A 26,698-nucleotide genomic window follows, 5' to 3' on the forward strand; every position below is an offset into this window, starting at 1 on the left:
CGACGGTGGGTTTGTGCCCATAGGCAACGTTGTTACCGGTGATGTCTGGTGAGGACCTGCCTTACAATAGGCCTACAAGCCTTCAGTCCAGCCTCTCTCAGCCTTGCTACATGTGGTCTGCCACTGCGAGGACGATCAGCTGTCCGTCCTGACTCCTTGTAGCGCTGTCTTAGGCGTCTCACAGTACGGACATTGCAATTTATTGCCCTGGCCACATCTGCAGTCCTCATGTCTCCTTGCAGCATGCCTTCACTCAGATGAGCAGGGACCCTGGGCATCTTTCTTTTGGTGTTTTTTAGAGTCAGTAGAAAGGCCTCTTTAGTGTCCAAAGTTTTCATAACTGTGAGCTTAATTGCCTACCGTTTGTAAGCTGTTAGTGTCTTAACGACCGTTCCACAGATGCGTGTTCATTAATTGTTTATGGTTCATTGAACAAGCATGGGAAACAGTGTTTAAACCCTTTACAATGAAGATCTGTTTAGTTATTTGGATTTTTACGAATTCTCTTTGAAAGACGGGGTCCTGAAAAAGGGACAATTCTTTTTTTTGCTGAGTTTATATTGCTAATCTGATAAACATAACAACTTGGTCAAATCTATAAATACAGGGATGTGATGAGAGTAAGACATGTTGTATTTCTGTAAATGTTCCTCACCATCTCCTTTATGGCATCCAAGGCCTCCAAGTCTCCTATCAGCACAAGCTAAGGTGGGTGTCAGAGCATCCCGGATGGCTTCTAGCTCCTGGAAATATCAGCAGAGAAAACATCAGCTGTGTTGTCAATACAAAGACTGACAATCAGTGGAGGAATGCTGTATGTAAAGTGTTGTAAGTGACACCTATATACAGTGCCTTGCGAAAGTATTCGGCCCCCTTGAACTGTGCGACCTTTTCCCACATTTCAGGCTTCAAACATAAAGATATAAAACTGTATTTTTTGTGAAGAATCAACAACAAGTGGGACACAATCATGAAGTGGAACGACATTTATTGGATATTTCAAACTTTTTTAACAAATCAAAAACTGAAAAATTGGGCGTGCAAAATTATTCAGCCCCCTTAAGTTAATACTTTGTAGCGCCACCTTTTGCTGCGATTACAGCTGTAAGTCGCTTGGGGTATGTCTCTATCAGTTTTGCACATCGAGAGACTGAAATCTTTTCCCATTCCTCCTTGCAAAACAGCTCGAGCTCAGTGAGGTTGGATGGAGAGCATTTGTGAACAGCAGTCTTCAGTTCTTTCCACAGATTCTCGATTGGATTCAGGTCTGGACTTTGACTTGGCCATTCTAACACCTGGATATGTTTATTTTTGAACCATTCCATTGTAGATTTTGCTTTATGTTTTGGATCATTGTCTTGTTGGAAGACAAATCTCCGTCCCAGTCTCAGGTCTTTTGCAGACTCCATCAGGTTTTCTTCCAGAATGGTCCTGTATTTGGCTCCATCCATCTTCCCACCAATTTTAACCATCTTCCCTGTCCCTGCTGAAGAAAAGCAGGCCCAAACCATGATGCTGCCACCACCATGTTTGACAGTGGGGATGGTGTGTTCAGCTGTGTTGCATTTACGCCAAACATAACGTTTTGCCTTGTTGCCAAAAAGTTCAATTTTGGTTTCATCTGACCAGAGCACTTTCTTCCACATGTTTGGTGTGTCTCCCAGGTGGCTTGTGGCAAACTTTAAACGACACTTTTTATGGATATCTTTAAGAAATGGCTTTCTTCTTGCCACTCTTCCATAAAGGCCAGATTTGTGCAATATACGACTGATTGTTGTCCTATGGACAGAGTCTCCCACCTCAGCTGTAGATCTCTGCAGTTCATCCAGAGTGATCATGGGCCTCTTGGCTGCATCTCTGATCAGTCTTCTCCTTGTATGAGCTGAAAGTTTAGAGGGACAGCCAGGTCTTGGTAGATTTGCAGTGGTCTGATACTCCTTCCATTTCAATATTATCGCTTGCACAGTGCTCCTTGGGATGTTTAAAGCTTGGGAAATCTTTTTGTATCCAAATCCGGCTTTAAACTTCTTCACAACAGTATCTCTGACCTGCCTGGTGTGTTCCTTGTTCTTCATGATTTTCTCTGAGCTTTTGACGGACCTCTGAGACTATCACAGTGCAGGTGCATTTATACGGAGACTTGATTACACACAGGTGGATTGTATTAATCATCATTAGTCATTTAGGTCAACATTGGATCATTCAGAGATCCTCACTGAACTTCTGGAGAGAGTTTTCTGCACTGAAAGTAAAGGGGCTGAATAATTTTGCACGCCCAATTTGTCAGTTTTTGATTTGTTAAAAAAGTTTGAAATATCCAATAAATGTCGTTCCACTTCATGATTGTGTCCCACTTGTTGTTGATTCTTCACAAAAAAATACAGTTTTATATCTTTATGTTTGAAGCCTGAAATGTGGCAAAAGGTCGCAAAGTTCAAGGGGGCCGAATACTTTCGCAAGGCACTGTAAATACACTATAAAGCTGAATTTAACACTTTGGAAAACGCTACCGCTGGGCATTGCAATGACTTGAGAGATTTTTAATATATTTATATTTTAAAAAAATGTACAATGGGAGCTCTGTCCTATCAGATAAGCCAGAGCCCGATGAAAACATGTCAGGTGGAAAATGACCCTGCAGACTCAGTGGTGGTGACAGTGTGGCTGGCTGTGCGGTGGCCTCACCTCCTTACAGCTGATGCTCAGAGACTTCATCCAGGTCATCGCTCAGAGTGAGCTTGGCCCCCTGCAGGTCAGCCATCATCTCTCCCCGCAGGTTCTGACTCAGCATCTGGACAGGTAACACACAAACACAGTCAACACAGACAAGCATGATCAAGGATTACACCATCGTGTCACTGACCTTTATCTGCATGTGAATCATCTCTGCCATCTATTGCCGTTACCTTCTTGTTAAAATAGGACTAACACAGATGTCACTCTAAAGTTCAGCCTAATGTAGATTATGTGTCGGGGGGCTAGGGTCAGTTTGTTATATCTGGAGTACCTCTCCTGTCCTATCCGGTGTCCTGTGTGAATTTAAGTGTGCTCTCTCTAATTCTCTCTTTCTTTCTTTCTCTCTCTCGGAGGACCTGAGCCCTAGGACCATGCCTCAGGACTACCTGACATGATGACTCCTTGCTGTGCCCAGTCCACCTGGCTGTGCTGCTGCTCCAGTTTCAACTGTTCTGCCTGTGATTATTATTATTTGACCATGCTGGTCATTTATGAACATTTGAACATCTTGGCCATGTTCTGTTATAATCTCCACCCGGCACAGCCAGAAGAGGACTGGCCATCCCACATAGCCTGGTTCCTCTCTAGGTTTCTTCCTAGGTTTTGGCCTTTCTAGGGAGTTCCTAGCCACCATGCTTCTACACCTGCATTGCTTGCTGTTTGGGGTTTTAGTCTGGGTTTCTGTACAGCACTTTGAGATATCAGCTGATGTACGAAGGGCTATATCAATAAATTTGATTTGATTGGTTGACATTCGCTTCAAAAGATTTTCTATAAGGGGCCTACAAAGTGTAGTGAGGTAGTAGGGGTGTGTTGACTGGGATTCCTACCTTTCTTTTGTTCTCTATGCTGAGGTCCATCCTGGCCAGCACGTAGGACAGCTTGCACAGGGCAGCCTCAGAAGTCATGTCACTGCCTGCCACCAGTCCTGCATCACTCAAGGCCTGAGGGGATCAGGACGACATGTTAACACACATCCATCCACATCATGTGCACTCTCCCACTCCCACTGAACACAGGGTTCTGGTGTACCTTTCCAGTGGCGTACGATGTGGTGACAGAACCCCTCAGACACTGGGTGCAGTTGACCATGATCACGCCCCTCTCTGTGGCATTCCGGAACTCCTCAAGCAGGTCAGCACAGTTATCAGGGGCGTTTCCACTACCATACGTCTCCAGGACGATGGCCTCCATGGGCGCCTGCAGGAAGGACTTCACCTGCACACACACAGACACAGACAGCGGGATGAGCGGCCATCTCAGTCTGGCTTGTGGACAAAGAAGTAGTGTACGGAGCTAGGATCGGGTTTAACAACAGGCCCAGCCCCCCTCCAGCCCATCTGGTGCATATGCCCCCCAGGGTGATTCACTGGCTCCAGGATCGCTCTTTAAGAACACCAGCTCTGGTATCTGGAGAGGAGATGGATCAAACGGCCAGGCACGGGGAACCATTAACTTCAAGGTGTTCAGAGACAGCATCATTTCACTTGGCAACGATCCTTAGACCTAACTTGTGGAGGGAGGGAATCATAGCAAGTTATCTTCCATTGGATTTCGGATCAAGCGGCTAGCTAGCCAAAAATGTGTGCAACACAGAACCCCAAATAAACCCCATGCTGGCAGAGACCATGGAAGGCAGAGGAGACACTGATGCATAATCAAAGAAGCAGATGATAACATACATTTTAAAAAAGCATCATGGCCAGCGTCGGTAGAGGGACCAGATTGAGAGAGTAAAACCATCCTCCCCTCAATCTGTAGCGAGGGAGGCATATCTAAGTGTTTAAGTGTCTGTTTCTAATCCCCTCATCTTTAGTGGGTAATTGGACATGCCCCATAACCCAGTCTCATTTTTCACTGGACTAAACGCAGCTGGCAGCCCAAAGCAGCTCCCTGCTGTATGCAGACCACTTGGAACGCCCACACGATGCTGGCTCGTCAGAAAACACAGTAGGACCTGCATGAGAGGATTCACCACAACAGAGCTACAATGAAGAGTTTTAGATAAATATGGCCCCAAATGGCTGTTCTGATGTAGTCATTCTACAATTGGGTATTACTTTCACTATTACTGTATATCAGAAGTAGGAATACAGTTCTGATTTAGTCTTTCTACAATAGGGTATTACTTTCACTATTACTGTACATCAGAAGTAGGAATACAGTTCTGATTTAGTCTTTCTACAATAGGGTATTACTTTCACTATTACTGTACTTCAGAAGTAGGAATACAGTTCTGATTTAGTCATTCTACAATTGGGTATTACTTCACTATTACTGTATATCAGAAGTAGGAATACAGTTCTGATTTAGTCTTTCTACAATAGGGTATTACTTTCACTGTTACCGTACATCAGAAGTAGGAAGGCCGTAATAATGTGGTTGAATGGGCAACAGAAACAGGGCAGAGCCACTATCCACCCCTTCTCACCCCCACCCTGGGAAGCCTCTTACGGTCATCGCAGTGATCCCTGGGAAGAGTCTCAGCAGACCCACGTTACGGTTCATCTGAGTGCTCACTCTGAACGGCGAGGTTGTGTTTGCTCTCCACACCGTGTCCCAGTTAACTGCAGGGGAGAGGGAAAGAGTTCAGGGAAAACATCAATCCATCGGCCACGTCAAAGATATTAACACAGGACAGACCCAGTATTACACCACTTGATTACTTTTAATATCCACTTCAGCATTGGCCAGAGGAGCCAGGTTAGGAGAATTGAAGGCATTGAAACTCCCAGAATCCACCTTGGTTACACGGTTCCCCCGGTACAGCTTGTGGTGGAAATACAAACAAACCTAGAGACGCAGATGAGAATGAATGAAACCTCCTAAGACATCATTATTAAGCAAATACACTGAACCAAAATATAAAATGCAACATGTAAAGTGTTGGTCCCATGTTTCATCAGCTGAAATAAAATATCCCAGAAATGATTCAAATACACAAAAAGCTTATTTCTCTCAAATTTTGTGCACAAATTTGTTTCCATCCCTGTTAGTGAGCATTTCTATCCTACACGCTGTTGCCAGAGAATTGAATGTTCATTTCTCTACCATAAGAGAAATGCTATGCTTTATCTTGGCCAGGTTGCAGTTGCAAATGAGAACATGTTGTTCTCAACTAGCCTACCTGATTAATTAAAGTTGAAATAAATAAGGCATCTGTCATTTTTTGAGAATTTGGCAGTATGTCCATCTGGCCTCCAAAACCTCAGACCACGTGTATGGCGTTGTGTGGGCGAGCAGTTTGTTGATTTCAAAGTTGTGGACAGAGTACCCCATTGTGGAGGTGGGGTTATGGTATGGGCAGCTATGGACAACGAATACAATTACATTTTGTCAATGTCAATTTCAATGTACAGAGATACCTTGACAAGAACCTGAGGACCATTGTCCTGCCATTCAGCTTCTCTTCCCCTCTAAGCCTGGTCTGGGAGTGCCCCAGGCACTTCATGTTTTTGATTTGACCTGCGGCACTCCAGGAACAGGGTTGTCTACTCCTGTACTAAGTTATAGTTTATACACTGAGTGTACACAACAAGGTTCCACAGGGATGCTGGCCCATGTTGACGCCAATACTTCTGACAGTTATGTCATGTTGGCTGGATGTCCTTTAGGTGGTGGACCATTCTTGGGAAACTGTTGAGCTTATAAAATCCAGGAGCGTTGCAGTTCTTGACACAAACTGTTGTGCCTGGCACCTACTACCATACCTCGTTCAAAGGCACTTAAATATTTTGTCTTGCCCATTCACCCTCAGAATGGCACACATATACAGTCTCAATTGTCTCCAGGCATAAAATCCTTCTGTAACCTGTCTCCTCCCCTTCATCTACAATGATTGACATCAATAAGGGATCATAACTGTCACATGGATTCACCTGGTGAGTTTGTCATGGAAAAAGCGTCTTCTTAGTGTTTTGTACACTTTGTATGCTCCCTTCAACAGTCACAGCCATTTTGTGCTATTGATGTAACAGAGCATATGACAAACCAATTGATAAAACACAATTACAATCACATTTTCCTCATATCTTCATTTAAAATGTATCATATCATTCTTTATCGATAGTAGCACATTGTCTAGATACAGCATTATATAAAGGCCCCGGGGAGTGTGTACATTTGGTTATTCTCTTGAAGATAAACACGCTTTTACAACTCTGAAGTCTCATCTGGCAGTTTCAGGTCCTGTATTGTGACACTCACACCTTCATGCTTTACTGAACAGTCTTGTTAGACAAGTGGTTTAAGGCTTTTGGTGCCTATTGTCTGCCAACAAAGTTCATCCTCACACCTTTATTAATCAGGGAGGACATAGCCAGTTATAACACCTTAATACCATAGCAGGCTAAAAAGCTAGACACAAGTCAACAGCTTGGACAATAGTATGAACACACATTCATTTGAGAGAGAAATGTGATATAATACTCATCTAAAAATGTGCAACTGGGAATAGGGTGATATTTGGCCAAGATGATTCAACTACATTGCATTCAAAAACAAGTGCAGGTGACATGCAGTCAGGTGTGTGTGAGTGCTGCTCCAAGAAGTGTCCCTCCCTCCTCTACTCACCTCAGGAATGACAAACTGACCAGCGATCAGCAGCGCCCCCAACAGGTTGTCTCTTCCATCGTTCCTCATCTCATAGATCGGCACCTGAAAGAGGTCATAAAACAACATTTCACCCTTCTGTTATCTTATCTTTATGAAGCAGTTTAGCTGTATGGATGGCAGGTGTACCTGGGAGCCGGTGAGGATGACAGGCTTCCCCAGATTCTCACACATGAAGGACAGAGCGGATGCTGTGTAGGCCATGGTGTCCGTGCCGTGGAGAATAACAAAACCGTCATACTTCTCATAGTGTTTCTGGAACCAAGAGACAAAGAGAACAGGATCAGACTTGAACCCAAGGTTCCAGGGTCAACATGTGTAGCCTACATCTTGCCACAGGCTACTTGAAATAAGTACTGTATTTAATACAAAAGCTGTACAGTACATTTACATAAAAGGAAAGGGACAACTGACTATTACTTCAGTGGATGACTTGAGATTGTTGTTTTATTGCATTATAATACTTCTGCTTATGTAAATGGTAAAAGTCAGGGTTATGGTTAATGTTACTGTGAAGGGCAAGATAAATAAAATGACCACACCAAGTACCTCAATGTCCTTCCCAATTGTAGCCCAGTCATCTGTGGTCATATTGCAAGAGTCCAGCAAGGGGCTGTACTCTAAAACAGTGTACACTATCCTCTTATTTTGTTTGCACAGCCTGGGAAAAGACAAGTTGAGTCATAATCATCCTAAAATAACCAAATCTACAGAAAACACCCAAAGAAGCTCTATGCATCAACAGAGCAGACAGTTTACATAGACACACAAACAATCCAGGTTAAGCAAATGTGGCTATTACATAAAATAAGGAAATCCCTTTAGGGGTGTAGAGACACCCCTCTTTTTTGACTTGGTTATTCTGTTTACTTTACAAACTCATTAAGACATGGAGCCGGTTCTGTTTACATGAGGAAAAGGCAGAAGATAAAGGAAAAGAGTGAAACAAGCCTAGCCTACGTCATGAAGCGAGACAGAGTCTATTTGGTTGGGCCTTCTGTTTCAGCAGCAGGGTGCACAAACCAGTTCCTAAGCGCTGGTTGTGAATTATGGGCATGATGAGGGAGGGGGCGACTCCGTGGGAAGTCTACGATGCTGTATGAGGACTTACTAATTTGCGGGTGTTCTGAGGGGTAAGGGATGCCTTTTGGGAGTATGGAGGGGGGTTGAAAAGGGGTGTGTTTGAGAGCGAGACCCCATGTTCTAATTAGACAGGGGCAGCTCATCCTGGCCTCCCATGCATATTAATATGTCCTCTAGATGGAGGTAACGTTGGAGTCCCGTGCATATTAATATGTCCTCTAGATGGAGGTAACGTTGGAGTCCCGTGCATATTAATATGTCCTCTAGATGGAGGTAACGTTGGAGTCCCGTGCATATTAATATGTCCTCTAGATAGAGGTAACGTTGGCGTCCCGTATTCTCCTGCTTGCGCTTTATTAAGAGATTGTGCCTGGGTAAGCAGCTGTGCAAAGATCTTTCCCCTTAATCTCCCTTTTTAAGACACGGGACAAGACACTGAAGGGCGGAGGGTGCAAATCATACCCTTATTGGGGGTTCAATAGAACAGCAGGGCAAAAAGCAAGCTTACCCTCAGCACCTACCCTAATTATCCCTGGCTCCAGACACAATCCTCAAACATATGTTGTTCATAATCTTAGTGATTGGGCTGCTGGAAACAATATTCAAATCACCAATTATGCATTTATCTCCTGGTATAGCCGACAGTGTGGCAGGGAAATGTGTATTAGCATATAGAGGGTTGGGTAGGACGCTGCCCTGTGGCCTGGCCTGCTGATGAGGACCAGAGTGGTGACAGAGGCAAATGGGAGGTTGGGGTGAAGGCTTCACCCAAAGAATCTCACTGCTGCTTTTCACTCAGCTCTTTAATAAATCAATAGACCAATTTCCTACTCCACACAACGTAAAAAAAAATGAATCAATGTTAGGATATATTGACATTATCTTTGTCAATGTTATTTCAAGTCCACTGCACATGCTCACTGCAAAGCATAATATAAAAAATAAATAACTCAGGCATTAGGGACATTTAATAGCAATGTTTGGTGACAGCTAGTATGTGTTAATCAACATTAACTTGAAGCCACAAAAAGGAAGATAATGATCATAATAATGAAAATGAACCTTACAGAAGCAAGGATGAAAGAGGATGATTGAATCAACTACTGAAATTACACTGAAAACAGAATGAGACTGATACATTTGTCTGTGGGACGGAATCTGAATCCATACGTCCTATGAATCTCCTGTGAGACTGTTGAAGCGATGAAGAGTAGAAGGCTATGGAGGTGACATGGCAGTCCTCCAAACAAATATTACCATGATCCAAGCAGGCACAGTGCCACCATCCCCCCTTCACGCAAACAGCATTAAAATAGCACGCTTCTGTAATTCTCTTATCTATCCCCTATAACCCAGCCCCACCCTGCCCCCTCCAGTCTCTATATCTGTGGTCCTGAGCTGCTCTGAGTGAGATTGAGGTGGAGGAGCTGAGCCCTATGCTGGCTATCGAGGGGCGATAGCCAACACCCCATGAAGCCAACACCCCTTGAATCCGACCTGCCAGGACCATATTCAGCAGAGGGCCCTCTCGCTGGTCCTGAACACACGCACTGAGAACCAGACTACAGGAATCAAACACGCTCAACACAGATTAGCCTCGCTCTCTGCCAGCGTGGCACCAGCAACCCCTCGCAGGCCTATTCTCTCTCTCTGGCAGCAGCAAAACTCCTGGGGTACTACTGCAACATTACAGAAACGTTATGAGAACTTGACTGTTCTGCACTGGTTTTAGCTAGACATGAACCAATGGGAGTAGCTCCCTCCAGCGGGAGTGAGGCGAGGTATCTGAAGAGAGGAAATAAGGGTAGAATGTCAGGCAGGTGTGAACACCACTACTGAAATGCTGCAGCACAACTCCCTGCAAGTGTGTGCTCCAACGATCACTCCCTGACAGGTCCACACAGACAACAGCAGCAAACTGTTCCTGCCAGGCACCCTTTGACACCAGGCGGAACGGATACAGAGGATTCAAACCACACAGCGTAGCGCAGGCACACAGTATGCTACCAGTATTTCAGGACCTTTTTGATAGTTCATCAGCGAGGTCTGTCGGCGTCCTGTCAAAACAACAGACAGTTTTAGAGTGAAATGTTCCCAGGCATGCAGGGAATAGAAACGTGTGTATGATATCCCCCAACAAGCATTGTATATCCTGTAGGCCTACTGCTATGGCGGCGTCATAGTGAACAGATGTTGGGGCATGATATGCTGTGCACTAGAATATGTTGCTACTCAAAGAGCCTTTGAAAAAGCCTTGTATGCCTTATAGGTTGAAAAAGCCATGAAATAAAAGCTGTCAATGGTTAAAAAACAGGAAGCAGAGCGTCACTCTTGTGTTTGAATTTGACAGTCAAATTAAGAAGTTATTCTAATCCAGTATGTGCAATACACACTCATCTCCTGTGTAAAGAAATGGTAAGGGCTTGAAAATGTATGTATCGGTAGAACCGGTAGGTTGCGGTCCCCTTCACATATTTCTATAACACCAGTTATAGACTAACTACTATTACTCTACTCTAATTTTATCATCATCTGTATCAAACTCCAAGCTCTCCATCTGAAGTTTTCAGTCAAATAGCACAAGGTTTCATTACTCTAAATCTATAGTGATGATGTGTTACATAGATAGTAATCTTTTCAGTTTAAATGTTTGTACGAAGACTGTGCAATAAAGTAAACCATGTCAACATTTAACTCTAGCCTATATATTAATAACAGCAAAGACAAAGTAAGGGGGGGAGGTGGAGTGTATGGGTGAATTACGGCAGGACAAGGGTGTTCTCCTGTGGGCCACCTATGCTGTCGTCCAGGGCATACTGCTCATCATGGAGGTTGGGAAGCTTTCGCAGGGCCTTCACAAACACATTAGGGCCTGGGGGTGAGAGCACTGTGGATGAGAGAGAGACAGAGAGAGAAGGTGTTGCCATTAGTGTACAGAGCAACATAACTAATCAGTCAGAGTTCAGGAAAGGTGAGCCCAATGATAGCCTACATAGATCTGAGTGTGGTGTTACTTTTGAAAAGAGGGTAGCAGTACGCAACATTTTGGAGCGTTCAGATAGAAATATGCCATGTAGAACACACGCTCTTTCTGACATGTAGAATAAGGTTTCACGTCAGCTCTTTTCGTGGCATTTCTATCTGCAACGTTCAATAACGTTTGGCTATGAAAGCGTTTGGCTACCGAATGGAGCCCAGGTTTACCATTCCCAGTAAATCATGTACATGTCTTGTATTGTACTCAACCCTAGTGGCAAATGTGAGAATCACATCAATATGAAAAGTAGGCTGTTTGGAATATAGTTCTAATCATTCATGTATTGGGAAATGTCTTACAGTTCAAGTTGGAAGTTTAAATATACTTGGCTAAGGTGTATGTAAACTTAGTTTTTCATCATTCCTGACATTTAATCCTAGTAACAATTCCCTGTCTTAGGTCAGTTAGATCACCACTTTATTTTAAGAATGTGAAATGCCAGAATAATAGAGAGAATTATTTCTTTCAGCTTTTATTTCTTTCATCACATTCCCCGTGGGTCAAAAGTTTACATACACTCAATTAGTATTTGGTAGCATTGCCTTTAAATTGTTTAACTTGGGTCAAACGTTTTGGGTAGCGTTCCACAAGCTTCCCACAATAAGTTGGTTGAATTTTGTCTCATTCCTCCTGACAGAGCTGGTGTAACTGAGTCAGGTTTGTAGGCCTCCTTGCTCGCATACGATTTTCAGTTCTGCCCACAAATGTTCTATGAGATTGAGGTCAGGGCTTTGTGTTGGAAACTCCAATACCTTGACTTTGTTGTCCTTAAGCCATTTTGCCACAACTTTGGAAGTATGCTTGGGGTCATTGTCCATTTGGAAGACCCATTTGCGACCAAGCTTAACTTCCTGACTGATATCTTGAGATGTTGCTTCAATATATCCACACAATTTTCAATCCTCATGATGCCATCTGTCAAACGCTCCTGAAACACTTCAGCAAGCAGGCCTTTCTAATCGACCTGGCCGGGGTATCCTGGAAGGATATTGATCTCATCCCGTCAGTAGCGGATGCCTGGTTATTTAAAAAAAATGCCTTCCAAACCATCTTAAATAAGCATGCCCCATTCAAGAAATTTAGAACCAGGAACAGATATAGCCCTTGGTTCTCCCCAGAACTGACTGCCCTTAAAACTAGTTAGGGATAGGCGGGATGCAAATGTCTCAACTGGCCAATTGCCAGGGAAAATGCATTGCGCCAAATTCAAATAAAATACTATAAAATTCAAACTTTCATTAAATCACACATAAGATATTCAATTAAAGCTACACTCGTTGTGAATCCAGCCAACATGTCAGATTTTAAAAATGCTTTTCGGGCGAAAGCATAAGAAGCTATTATCTGATAGCCTGCACCAGCAGTAAACAAAGGGGTTAGCATATTTCAACACTGCAGGCGCTACACAAAATGCTGAAATAAAATATAAAACGTGCATTACCTTTGACTAGCTTCTTTTCTTGGCACTCCAATATGTCCCATAAACATCACAATTTGTCCTTTTGTTCGATTAATTCCGTCCATATACATCCAAAATGTCCATTTATAACGCGTGTTTGATCCAGAAAAAAACAGCTTACAAAAAATGCAACGTCACTACAAAATATTTCAAAAGTTGCCTATAAACTTTGCCAAAATATTTCAAACTACTTTTGTAATACAACTTTGGGTATTTTTAAACGTTAATAATCGATCAAATTGTAGACGGGGCAATCTGTGTTCAATGAATGAAAACAAACCAGCACAACTTTTCACGTCTTGCGCAACTCACAAAAGTGTACCCAGTTCCTAGTTGGCCTACTGCTTCATTGCACAAAGGAATAACCTCAACCAAATTCCAAAGACTGGTGACTACCAGTGGAAGCAGTAGGAACTGAATACAGGTTCCTAAGAAATATCCCTTGGCAATTACATGTCAGGTAACAGAGAGAGGCAAAAAAAACAACATCTGAACAGTTAGACCTCTGGGTTTTGCCTGCTACATAAATTCTGTTATACTTACAGACACGATTCAAACAGTTTCAGATACTTCCGAGTGTTTTCTATCCAAATCTATGAATAATATGCATATCTGATATTCTTGGCATGAGTAGCAGGGAGTTTAAATTGGGCACGCTATTTATCCAAATGTGAAAATTCTGCCCCCTAGCCCCAACACAAAATCCTCCTATGGCGTTCTGCATTAGCATCGAACAGCCCCCGTGATATGCAGCTTTTCAGGGAAGCTAGAAACCAATATACACAGGCAGTTAGAAAAGCCAAGGCTAGCTTTTTCAAGCAGAAATTTGCTTCCTGCAACACTAACTCAAAAAAGTTCTGGGACACTGTAAAGTCCATGGAGAATAAGAACACCTCCTCCCAGCTGCCCACTGCACGGAAGATAGGAAACACTGTCACCACTGAAAAATCCACTATAATTGAGAATTTCAATAAGCATTTTTCTACGGCTGGCCATGCCTTCCACCTGGCTACCCCTACCCCGGTCAACAGCACTGCACCCCCCACAGCAACTCGCCCAAGCCTTCCCCATTTCTCCTTCTCCCAAATCCAGTCAGCTGATGTTCTGAAAGAGCTGCAAAATCTGGACCCCTACAAATCAGCCGGGCTAGACAATCTGGACCCTTTCTTTCTAAAATTATCTGCCGAAATTGTTACTAGCCTGTTCAACCTCTCTTTCGTGTTGTCTGAGATTTCCAAAGATTTGAAAGCAGCTGCGGTCATCCCCCTCTTCAAAGGGGGGAACACTCTTGACCCAAACTGCTACAGACCTATATCTATCCTACCCTGCCTTTCTAAGGTCTTCAAAAGCCAAGTCAACAAACAGATTACCGACCATTTCGAATCTCACCATACCCTCTCTGCTATGCAATCTGGTTTCAGAGCTGGTCATGGGTGCACCTCAGCCACGCTCAAGGTCCTAAATTATATCTTAACCGCCATCGATAACAAACATTACTGTGCAGCCATATTCATTGATCTGGCCAAGGCTTCATTGATCTGGCCAAGGCTGAATAATTTTTCACGCCCAATTTTTCAGTTTTTGATTTGTTAAAAAAGTTTGAAATATCCAATAAATGTCGTTCCACTTCATGATTGTGTCCTACTTGTTGTTGATTCTTCACAAAAAAATACAGTTTTATATCTTTATGTTTGAAGCCTGAAATGTGGCAAAAGGTTGCAAAGTTCAAGGTGTCCGAATACTTTCGCAAGGCACTGTATATCTCTCTCGTCACCCTCAAAACCAATTATTTATTTGGCCGCCTCTCCTTCCAGTTCTCTGCTGCCAATGACTGGAACGAACTACAAAAATCTCTGAAACTGGAAACACTTATCTCCCTCACTATCTTTAAGCACTAGCTGTCAGAGCAGCTCACAGATTACTGCACCTGTATATAGCCCATCTGTATATATTTTATATATTTATTTATTTTGCTCCTTTGCACCCCATTATTTTTATTTCTACTTTGCACATTCTTCCACTGCAAATCTACCATTCCAGTGTTTTACTTGCTATATTGTATTTACTTTGCCACCGTGGCCTTTTTTTTGGCCTTTACCTCCCTTATCTCACCTCATTTGCTTACATCGTATATAGACTTGTTTCTACTGTATTATTGACTGTATGTTTGTTTTACTCCATGTGTAACTCTGTGTCGAACTGCTTTGCTTTATCTTGGCCAGGTCGCAATTGTAAATGAGAACTTGTTCTCAACTTGCCGACCTGGTTAAATAAAGGTAAAATAAAAAAATTATTTAGAAGCTTCTGATAGGCTAATTGACCTCATTTGAGTCAATTGGAGGTGTACCTGTGGATGTATTTCAAGGCCTACCGCAAACTCACTGCCTCTTAGCTTGACATCATGGGAAAATCTAAATAAATCGGCCAAATCTGGTTCATCCTTGGGAGCAATTTCCAAATGCCTGAAGGTACCACGTTCATATTTACAAACAATAGTATGCAAGTATAAACACCATGGGCCCACGCCGCATCAAACCGCTCAGGAAGGAGATGCGTTCTGTCTCCTAGAGATGAACGTACTTTGGTGCGAAAAGTGCAAGTATATCACAGAACAACAGCAAAGGACCTTGTAAAGATGCTGGAGGAAACAGGTACAAAAGTATCAATATCCACAGTAAAACGAGTCCTATATCGACATGACCTGAAAGGCCACTCAGCAAGAAGAAGCCACTGCTAAAAAACAGCCATAAAAAAGCCAGACTACGGTTTGAAACTGCACATGGGGAAAAACATCATACTTTTTGGAGTAATGTCCTCTGGTCTGATGAAACAAAAATAGAACTGTTTGGACATACTGACCATCGTTATGTTTGGACTAAAAAGGGGGCGGCTTGTTAGCTGAAGAATACCATCCCAACCGTGAAGCACTGGGGTGGCAGCATCATGTTGTGGGTGTGCTTTGCTGCAAGAGGGATTGGTGCAATTCACAAAATAATTATATTTTTTCACCTTTATTTAACTAGGCAAGTCAGTTAAGAGCAAATTCTTATTTTCAATGATGGCCTAGGAACAGTGGGTTAACTGCCTTGTTCAGGGGCAGAACGACAGATTTTTACCTTGCCAGCTCGGGGATTCGATCTTGCAACCTTTCGGTTACTCGTCCAACGCTCTATCCATTAGGCTACCTCCTGCCCCATGACATAATTTTCTGTAATTTCCCAAGCTGTTTAAAGGCACAGTCAACTTAGGGTATGTAAACATCTGACCCACTGGAATTGTGATTAAGTGAAATAATCTGTCTGTAAACAATTGTTGGAAAAATTACTTGTATGACACAAGTAATTTTTCCAACAATTGTTTACAGACAGATTATTTCACGTACAAAGTAGTACTAACTGACTTGCCAAAACTATAGAACACCATCATGATGGTGGCAGCATCATGCTGTGGGTATGTTTTTCAGGGACTGGGAAACTGTTCAGAATTGAAGGAATGATGGATGGTGCTAAATACAGGGAAATTCTTGAGGGAAACCTGTTTCAGTCTTCCAGAGATTTAAGACTGGGACGGAGGTTCACCTTCCAGCAGGACAATGACCCTAAATATACTGCTAAAGCAACACTTGAGTGGTTTAAGGGGAAACATTCAAATGTCTTGGAATGGCGTATTCAAAGCCCAGACCTAAGTCCAATAGAGAAACTGTGACTTAAAGATTGCTGTACACCACAGAACCCATCCAACTTGAAGGAGCTGAAGCAGTTTTGCCTTGAAGAATGTACAAAAATCCTAGTGGCTAGATTTGCCAAGCTTATAGAGACATACCCCAAGAGACTTGCAGCTGTAATTGCTGCAAAAGGTGGCTCAACAAAGTAGTGACTTTGGGGGGGGTGAATAGTTATGCATGTTTAAGTTCTGCTTTTTGTCTTATTTCTTGTTTTTTACAAGAAAAATATATTTAGCATCTTCAAAGTGGTAGGCATGTTGTGTAAATCAAATGATACAAACCCCACAAAAATGTGTTTTAATTCCAGGTTGTAAGGCAACAAAATAGGAAAAATGCCAAGGGGGGTGAATACTTTCGCAAGCCACTGTATGCTAAAAACAGAGAACACATAAAAACAACACATACAAAAACATTAGAACAGCACATCATCATCACTATGCACACTGGCCTGTAGTGTCTCTTGGGGATGATGTTTCTATGACCCCCAAGCTGGTGCAGCTTCTTTATCTTCAAGCCAAAGTTTTCATGCGTTTTGCAAGAACACGTTTCTTTGTCTGTAACTCTCTGGTGGCCAGTCCAAAAAAGCTTAAGTTTAAATAATTGAGGCTTGGAAAGGTTGGCCTTATCATACAGAAATCTTCTATGAAGATAGTGTCCGTTAAGGCTCTCTTACGGAATATCTGTCCCTTTTTCCGGATTTCTGCAGATTTCTCATTCATTACAGTGGAGACTTCATCTTGATGAAGGAAGCCGTTAACACATGTGCGCATTAGTCTTCTCTGGCTGTTATTGGGTAATGTTCTCTGATGACCTCTCTTTGTAGTTTTCTTCTGGACCTCTCTGCCTTCCATGTTGACAATTACCTGCTTCCTCTTGGCCATCATCTCACGTCTTTTCAGTCTTTTCTTGAGGTTGACCATCTCTTTGGTCCTCTCCAGAAGCTTCTCTTCTGTGTAACGCAACTTTGACCTACATTGTTCTTCAGTTTTCTTTCTTCTGTTCCTCTTTTTTGGTGATTCCTTTGGGGTAGATGTCTTCATTGGTCCTGGTGTCTGTAGAGATGTCTCTCTTCTTTCATAAGTTGAGATGATGGCAGGGACATTTACCTGCTGAGGTGAGAATGGCTGTTCTCTTGGGGAGGCTGTGTCTTCTTGAAGATTTTGAATAACTTCTTCATTTGCTTCTTGTTGAAGTGTATCATCTTCCTGTCTTTATGATGTCATGTCCAATACAGATTTTAGCTGTTTCTTTCTTCTGAAATAACTTTTTGAGTTTTACCGCCACAGTTTTTTCTTCTTTTCATGTTGCTTCTTTGTCAGATCTTGAGTTCTCTTTATTTTACCATTTTGATTTCGTTTTTGATATCTGGAACTGGGAAGGAAGCATGACATGAAATGAGCATGTCTCAAAACATGGGGAAAATCTCACTGTTATGGACACGTCATCCTATAGTATAGACTGAATGGCTTACAGACTGTGTGTGTGTGCGTATGCATCCTACAGTAGGGACTGAATGGCTTTCAGACAGTGTGTGTGCGCGTATGCATCCTACAGTAGGGACTGAATGGCTTACAGACTGTGTGTACACATCCTATAGTAGGGACTGAATGGCTTTCAGACTGTGTGTGTGCGCATATGCATCCTACAGTAGGAACTGAATGGCTTACAGACTGTGTGTGTGTGTCTGTGAGTACACATCCTATAGTAGGGACTGAATATCTTACAGACTGTGTGTATGTCTGTGTGTACATATCCTATAGTAGGGACTGAATATCTTACAGACCGTGTGTGTGTCTGTGAGTACACATCCTATAGTAGGGACTGAATGGCTTACAGACTGTGTGTGTGTCTGTATGTACACATCCTATAGTAGGGACTGAATATCTTACAGACCGTGTGTGGACATCCTATAGTGCAAACTAAATGGCTTTACTGATTGTGTGTGTGTGGTGGACGTGTGACATCCTATAGACACTGTATGAGGGCATAAGCTTTCTATAGACTATATATATGCTAACTACTCTTGCTGTAACCTCTCCAACCCCTAACCTCTCTCTCTCGTTCCTTATATACTCTTCCAGCAGTTCTGTTGGGGTGAACTTTTTCTCTGAATTTTGTCAGCCTAGCCTTCGCTAAAGCTTTATTTTTGTCCCTTGCTGACTGTTTGCAATTAAACAAGACATAAAGAAAAATATCAACAGTTAGTAAATAATATTTAAATTAATAGTTAATTATATATATTTAAAAAATATAGTCTGTGATTCAATTCTCATTACCGAAACAGAAGTTCTCTCTACCGCAACTGGCCTTAAATTGCAGCGGTAAGTGAGAAAGGTGTTGCGGAGGTTGAGGAACCTTAGCATGTTTTGCTAACAATAGAGAAGACATGATGACTGAGCAAATGTTTGCTTAATGTACATAATTAGACATTAATATAGTATATTTTCTTAGAAAATGTTAAATCTAACATTTTTTTAAATGTGGAAACCTACCTGTATCGGTAATGATAATTAATACTGTCGTGTACGCAGTCTGACAAGAGAATGTTTAACTTTTAACTGGAGAAATATAAAGATATCTGCTTCCCTGGTAGCCATCTTGAAGGTACTGGCAGATGTGTTGCTTCATTCAAAATCACATAAACAGTCCTTAAATCACATGTAAACAGTCCTTAAAAAATGTTGCGGAGGGTGAGAACATCAGTCATGGACAATTTATTTTTCCACAATTTTTTTCATTATTATTATACATTAATATTCAGTTAATATTTTTTTCTGTCAATTGAAAACATTAGTAGAACATCCATTAATTTTTTTCAGAATATTTTCAGAACATAACATACATTCAGACAGAGCTGGACGGTAATGAGTTCTTCAGCAGAAAATGCAATAAAATAGAAAAATAATTCATTCCTATGTTGAAATGACTCTTTGTGCAAGGTAGAGAACACTTATCTTTATTATGATATTTCTTATATTACTAAATGACATGTTTTCTATTTAAAATCATTACTGCCATGGTATTTGAATGGTTTCATGAGAAGGACCCAATAAAGCAACAACAGAGCCTGGGTCTTCAATGGTGAAGTCAGTTACCACTGAGTGCATATTTCCAGAAATTAGTCCCCAAGTAGCCTGAGTGCGAGAAGGCTGCAGGCTAAGTGGTACACTGGCACATGACTGCTAATGCGTTTCAATGGGAGAGATGAGGCAGGGCAGCTGAGAGGAGTGAAACCTTAGTGCAAGGAGTGAAACCTGTGCAAGAACAAACTGGCCGAATAAAATTATGACCTGTGAAGATGGAAAGATTGCATATAGACAAATCTTGGGACTTCCAAACAGAACCTTTGGAACGGTGTGAAAACACTAGACCTAGAAACTATGGCCATGTTATTTATGTTCTAGTGTTTACTCCAAGTACCATCCACAGTAGTTCCTCAAGGTTCTGTTTCAGGATCTCTCACCCCTGGTAAACTGCGAATGTAGCTAGAAAGTTTCCTCCATCAATGTGTTGCATCAACATGCGTTACACAGCATCATTCAAATAAACAAATAAATGTACTTTGTTTGGGGAACAACAAATACATTCTAAAAGTCCCGGTCAAAAACGCTTTACCTTCATCATGGTACACCATCCCGATAGTTCCTCCGGTATGGATGACCAAGAGTCGCACTTTAGGGTGTGAAGCTGGAGCCAGACATGACTTTTTACAATACGCCATGATGACTAGACATCTGATGGCAGGGGAAGAATGCATATCAAACTAAGGGATGTTCTTAAAGTGACAGACCGCTACCAATGATGGCGCTGTGAAGTGCCAAAACGCAATTTACAGATAAACTTAGCTATATCAAATCTGTAATGTTACTAATCTGCTTGATTTGATTATAAACCTAAGCAAATAATGATTCACAATGATAATATTGCCCAAAATGTTTTTCCAAGTTAAAATAATCCACATGCAATGATGACAGTGAGACTAAGACTCACCAGAAGATAGAAGTTGCTATAGTGTAGAGATACGTGTAGAGGACGTACGTTAATGGTTATTCGTCAATAGCCTCCAAGGATAATTTCAAAGGAGTGCCGTTTTCAACCAATAAATAAAAATGGTAGGCCTATCCTTGTTGGTAAAAACACGTGATCATTTAGGGAGTAATTAACCCTTGTGTGGTTTTCATGTTTTTGTAATTCACCCAATGTACACGGGGGTCTGATGGACTCACAACATTATTGGGTTTTTAAAGCAATACAGACATAATAATTCACGTAAAAATACATAATACTTAATACCTAGATGTTGACATATCAATTACAAGCAATATAGACAGCATACGTGGTTAATATTAGCCATTTACCTCTGCAAGATCACATTTATCAATGAAAGTGCTATTCGTTTTTTGGGATAAAATGTGATTTTTGTAAACAAAAATCGATTATATTCAAGACATTATCTTGAACAAATATAAATTAAACAACATTTTCATCTCTATTGATGTTTATTGCTTTGAACTGAAGAAATTGGAAGGACAGATTTTACATACAGTATTTTATGGAAATGATAAATGAGCCCCATTGAACACAAATTAAGGCCTGTCTACACACCACATTAGGGACAGTTTTACTGTGTGTGTGTTGGAAATGTATTTCTTGCAGTTGATGCATGTGTACTGTGTCTTCCTGTCCTTGGGTCCACACACATCTCAGCGCTTCTTCTTATTGCTACCGGCTGTAATCTAGAATGATGAAGACACTAAGTTCAGGAATTTGACTAACATCTCACTCACTTACATATATAGTTAAGTTACAGCAGGCCAAGGTAGGACAGTCAGACACAGATGCAACAACATCACTCACACTTACTTCCGGTATTGGAGTAGTTGGTTCTGTGTGTCGGGTGGATGGGGCACCAGTATCCTCCTCCTGAATCCTCCTCACGATGGCTGCAGAAGCTGGGATCATTGGAATATGTTGCCTCCTGGATTTGAGGTCTTACCTATGCCTTGCTCAGCTCCTAGAGAGAGAGCTGTCTCCTCTGGAGCTTCCCTCTGTTCCAATCTGGGTTCAACGCCATCCAGATGACAAACACGTTGTATGCCGAGATGTCCAATATGTTGAGGAATATCACAAGTGGCCAACGTAGGGTTCTTTTTTTGCATTTTTCCTTTCTTTGGCACTTAGGACACTTGGGACGTGTCGGCCTTGAGCACAAACTTAAAGGCCTATTCCTTGTATTCAGCAGCTGAGGTAGGAGCTCTGGCTTGTTTTCTCGTACTGTTCCTACCATCGTCAGCCTCCTCCTTGAGGAGCTCTTGTCCCAGCTTGCGCAAACTAAAATGTTTCATTGCATGTGATGTGGCAACGGAGTCCCTGTGTCACGTCCAGGACAACACGCATCCCTTGGTTCTTCTCAGGGGCTCCTCCATCTGGCTTCCGCGTATATATTTGCAAGTTCCACACAAATGATGAAGCAGCATCACAGGCAGCCCAGATCTTGATTCCATATTTTGCGGGTTTAGATGATATGTACTGCCTGAAGGGGCAGAAGCCCCTAAATGGCATAAGCTGCTCATCAACAGTAACGTTGGGCCCAGGGTTGTCAAACAGGGGAAGGCGGTCCACCCACTTGTCCCACACTGACCTGATTGCAGCTAACTTGTCTCTCTTCCCTCCGAGCTGGTCTGGTGTCTTGGTTAACGAAGCAGATAGTGACTTTGTGCAGGTTCCTGCAAGACATTGTGTAGTTTCACATACTGTACTACAAAGGGTAAAGAGTGCGAGAAAAGCGGGAGACAGACAGACAGGTTCTTGGTGCTATATTGAAACAGCAAGCCCAGGGAGGAGGAAGACCGGAGTGAAGGCACACAGCAAACCTTTTTGTTTCATTTTTACCTACACACACACTTTTACTACCCTCAGGTCCGTCCAGTGGACCTGAACACCACATATGTCATATAAATGTGTAGGGGGGTGCACAGTGTGTCCTCAATTGAAAATGTGTTATTTTACATGTTCTTCACAGAAAATGAGCCAAGGCCAATGAGCCTCAGGTTGTAAAAATATTTCATTGTATTATTGTTCTTTAAGTAAACATTGAAAATGGGTCCCACAGACCGAACACCACACAAGGGTTAAAGGCTCTAATTTTATAATTTGTCATTTTGCTTTTTATTAGTTTCCATGGTTCTCATCTGTAATCCTGACAGTGGAGACATAAGTCTGGCACAAAAATCAAGGTCTCTGGCTACATCAGATACATTAGAAACCAGAATGGTTGACATTTCATTTTGTATGCAGTTCACAAATAGCCACTTCTGCCTCTCAATTGTGTCATTCTGCCTTGCCCAAAACCTTCTTTTTAACTTCTTATTTATATTTCTGCAGTATATTTTTCCTCCTACCACAGCATGTATTGATATTTTCAATAATTATATTACTGTTGATATATTTTCAGTGCTATCATAATGTTTGGTGTTTTTACAACAGTCGTTTCTAAACTTTCTGTTTCTATTTAATTCTTCCCGCTACTTAAACGTCATCGTCCTTGGAATGGACATTCCGTTATTTGCCAGTAGATTGTGCAAAATTACACAATGCAATTAAACAGGACAATACAGTTTTTTACAAACGCTTACACACAGTGAAACCATTAACTCATGTCCCTGATCTTCAGACCAAGTCTGCAAAACCCCAAGCACGTTATCTGCTTTACACTCACTTTGCAAAACACTAAACAGAGTCTCTACATTAGACACATCATTCAAAACTAACAGGTCTTGTGTTTTGTTTGGAAAACACTGCCATACCAAATGCCACACTCATTCACCGATTTCACACGTCAGCACAGGGTGTAGGTAAAGACTTATAGCTAATTTCTTCACTTAGAAATCAGAGCTTGAGCACCATAAATAGGCTTCAGGTTGGCTTTCTTGGTTTCGACAACAATGGAGGCCAATTTTGGAGAGAGAGTTGGTGGAAGAGGAGTGAGAATAAGATGGAGACGAGGACAAGGACATGGAGCAGGACAAGCCAATTTGTTTATCTTCTACTGTATTTGTTTTGTCACTGTTCATCCCAAAATCTGGATGAAAATACAATGTTTTGAGAAATAAATACATTTTATTTTCCCCCTTGCATTTCTGTTGACAGTGTAAATATATGCGGAATATGCACACATACTTTATATATTTGTGCACATACATGTACAGTTGAAGTCGGAAGTTTGCATACACCTTAGCCAAATACATTTAAACTCAGTTTTACACAATTCCTGACAAATAATCCTAGTACAAATTCCCTGTTTTAGGTCAGTTAGGATCACCACTTTATTTTAAGAATGTGAAATGTCAGAATAATAGTAGAGAGAATGATTTATTACAGATTTGATTTCTTTCATCACATTCTCTGTGGGTCAGTAGTTTACATACACTCAATTAGTATTTGGTAGCGTTGCCTTTAAATTATTTAACTTGGGTCAAACGTTTAGGGTAGCCTTCCACAAGCTTCCCACAATAAGTTGGGTGAATTTTGGCCCATTCCTCCTGACAGAGCTGGTGTAACTGAGTCAGGTTTGTAGGCCTCCTTGCTCGCACACGGGTTGTGCTGTGGGGGAGATCTTTGTGGGCTATACGCGGCCTTGTCTCAGGACGGTAAATTGGTGGTTGAAGATATCCCTCTAGTGATGTGGGGGCTGTGCTTTGGCAAAGTGGGTGGGGTTATATCCTGCCTGTTTGACCCTGTCCGGGGGTATCGTCGGACGGGGCCACAGTGTCTCTCGACCCCTCCTGTCTCAGCCTCCAGTATTTATGATGCAGTAGTTTATGTCGGGGGGCTAGGGTCAGTCTGTTATATCTGGAGTATTTATCCTGTCTTATCTGGTGTCCTGTGTGAATTGAAGTATGCTCTCTCTAATTCTCTCGGCATTTCTCTCTCTTTCCTTTCTTTCTCTCATTCTCTCGGAGGACCTGATCCCTAGGGCCATGCCTCAGGACTACCTGGCTTGATGACTCCTTGCTGTCCCCAGTCCACCTGGCCATGCTGCTGCTCCAGTTTCAACTGTTCTGCCTGACCTGTTCACCGGACGTGCTACCTGTCCCAGACCCGTTTCAACTCTCTAGAGACAGTAGGAGCGGTAGAGATACTATGAATGATCGGCTATGAAAAGCCAACTGACATTTACTACTGAGGTGCTGACCTGTTGCACCCTCGACAACCGCTGTGATTACTATTATTTGACCCTGCTGGTCATCTATGAACATTTGAACATTTTGGCCATGTTATGATATAATCTCCACCTGGCCCAGCCAGAATAGGACTGGCACCCCTCATAGCCTGGTTCCTCTCTAGGTTCTGGCCTTTCTAGGGAGTTTTTCCTAGCCACCATGCTTCTACACCAGCATTGCTTGCTGTTTGGGGTTTTATGCTGGGTTTCTGTATAGCACTTTGTGACATCAGCTGATGTAAGAAGGGCTTTATAAATCATTTTGATTGATTTTTTCTTCCTGAGCGGTATGACAGCTGCTTGGTCCCATGGTGTTTATACTTGCGTACTATTGTTTGTACATATGAATGTGGTACCTTCATGCATTTGGAAATTGCTCCCAAGGATGAACCAGACTTGTGGGGGTCTTGGATGATTTATTTTGATTTTCCCATGATGTCAAGCAAAGAGGCACTGAGTTTGAAGGTAGGCCTTGAAATACATCCACAGGCACACTTCCTTCAAATGATGTCAATTAGCCTAACAGAAGCTTCTAAAGCCACAACATAATTTTCTGGAATTTTCCAAGCTGTTTAAAATAACAGTCAACTTAGTGTATGTAAACTTCTGACCAACTGGTATTGTGATACAGTGAATTATAAGTGATCTGTCTGTAAACAATTGATGGAAAAATGACTTGTGTCATGCACAAAGTAGATGTCCTAACCGACTTGCCAAAACTATAGTTTGTTAACAAGACATTTGTGGAGTGGTTGAAAAACAAGTTTTAATGACTCCATCGAAAATGTATGTAAACTTCCGATTTCAACTGTATAAGCACCTATGTGGGTTGTAGGCTATGGTCCTTGATTGACTGACCTGTACCCTTGTTGCAGTCATTACACAATACCTACTTATCTCTTCTAGCCATCAGAACAACCCTGCATAAACTGACTGTCCCTGGCTCTGGCTGTACGAATAACAAACATACAGTACACACACATAGACCCACACATAGACCCACCCACACACACACAAACAAAGACATGTATAAACATACACAATGGAAGTAACTGGAATCGAAAACATTTCAACCAATGAATATATTGGTTAACTTACAATGCTCTTAAATTGAACACAGTGAGAATACAAACAAATTAGAAGTGAAACATGAAGGACCGTTTCTAAAGGACATTGTTTGTACAGTGTCTTTCATCAACTATAAACTTTGCTTGACAAGGAGCTTCAGGGATGCAAGCTTTGAAAGCAGAGTGTCGATACACCAGCTTGTATACCTAGCATACAATGGTTTTCCTTCCCTGAGACGTTTTTTCTCTTTCAAGGTTTGGGTGATAGTCAGAGATATGGAGGGAGAATACTCATTTCAACCACCATATCAAGTAACTGTCAGCATGTCTAGACCAGGGGTTTCAGATGCTGTTGCCTGGTCATCGCTGAGGAATTAAAGCCCTTGTGGGTCACAATACCGCCGGGCTTTAGGGCCTTTAGAAACCAAATGGCCCATTGTTGTCACTGAGAACTTGAATTTTCATGAGATGGCTGATAGGTTTGTTTTGTCTGCACTACCTCCTCCCAATCCATCTCACGGCACTGACAAAATATTAAATGTTGACAGCAGTTTGGCATGTTTCTACGGGCTGTAATGGAACTTTTTGAACTTTTCATCTGACGCGACCTGAACGCGCTTTTGGATTTGTTTACCAAACGCCTTAACATAAGAAGATATTTGGACATAACTGATGGACATTATCAAACATTTATGATGGAACTGGGATTCCTGCGAGTGCATTCTGATGAACATCATCAAAGGTAAGTGAATATTTAAAA

The 26,698-nt window shown here is 42.0% G+C and overlaps 1 protein-coding gene and 2 pseudogenes across 2 annotated transcripts in view; all 3 read right to left on the bottom strand.

The window, feature by feature from the left end:
* The window catches only part of LOC110497882 (60 kDa lysophospholipase), a 137,430-nt gene that overhangs the window by 53,341 nt on the left and 57,391 nt on the right, over positions 1-26,698 (bottom strand). The gene's annotated exons all lie outside the window — the stretch shown is intronic.
* Positions 547-20,505, bottom strand: LOC110498590 (60 kDa lysophospholipase-like; annotated as a pseudogene). Its single transcript, XR_016488985.1, has 11 exons — positions 20,266-20,505; positions 11,194-11,317; positions 7,897-8,008; positions 7,477-7,602; positions 7,309-7,392; positions 5,403-5,529; positions 5,191-5,303; positions 3,769-3,954; positions 3,567-3,680; positions 2,686-2,791; positions 547-743 (listed from the first exon to the last, which is right to left on the bottom strand). The product of XR_016488985.1 is annotated as a 60 kDa lysophospholipase-like (transcript).
* LOC149975229 (uncharacterized) lies at positions 17,085-19,247 on the bottom strand (annotated as a pseudogene).

This window comes from Oncorhynchus mykiss, chromosome 19, assembly GCF_057628025.1.
Source record: "Oncorhynchus mykiss isolate SJ-2025 chromosome 19, ASM5762802v1, whole genome shotgun sequence".
NCBI classification, from domain to species: domain Eukaryota; kingdom Metazoa; phylum Chordata; class Actinopteri; order Salmoniformes; family Salmonidae; genus Oncorhynchus; species Oncorhynchus mykiss.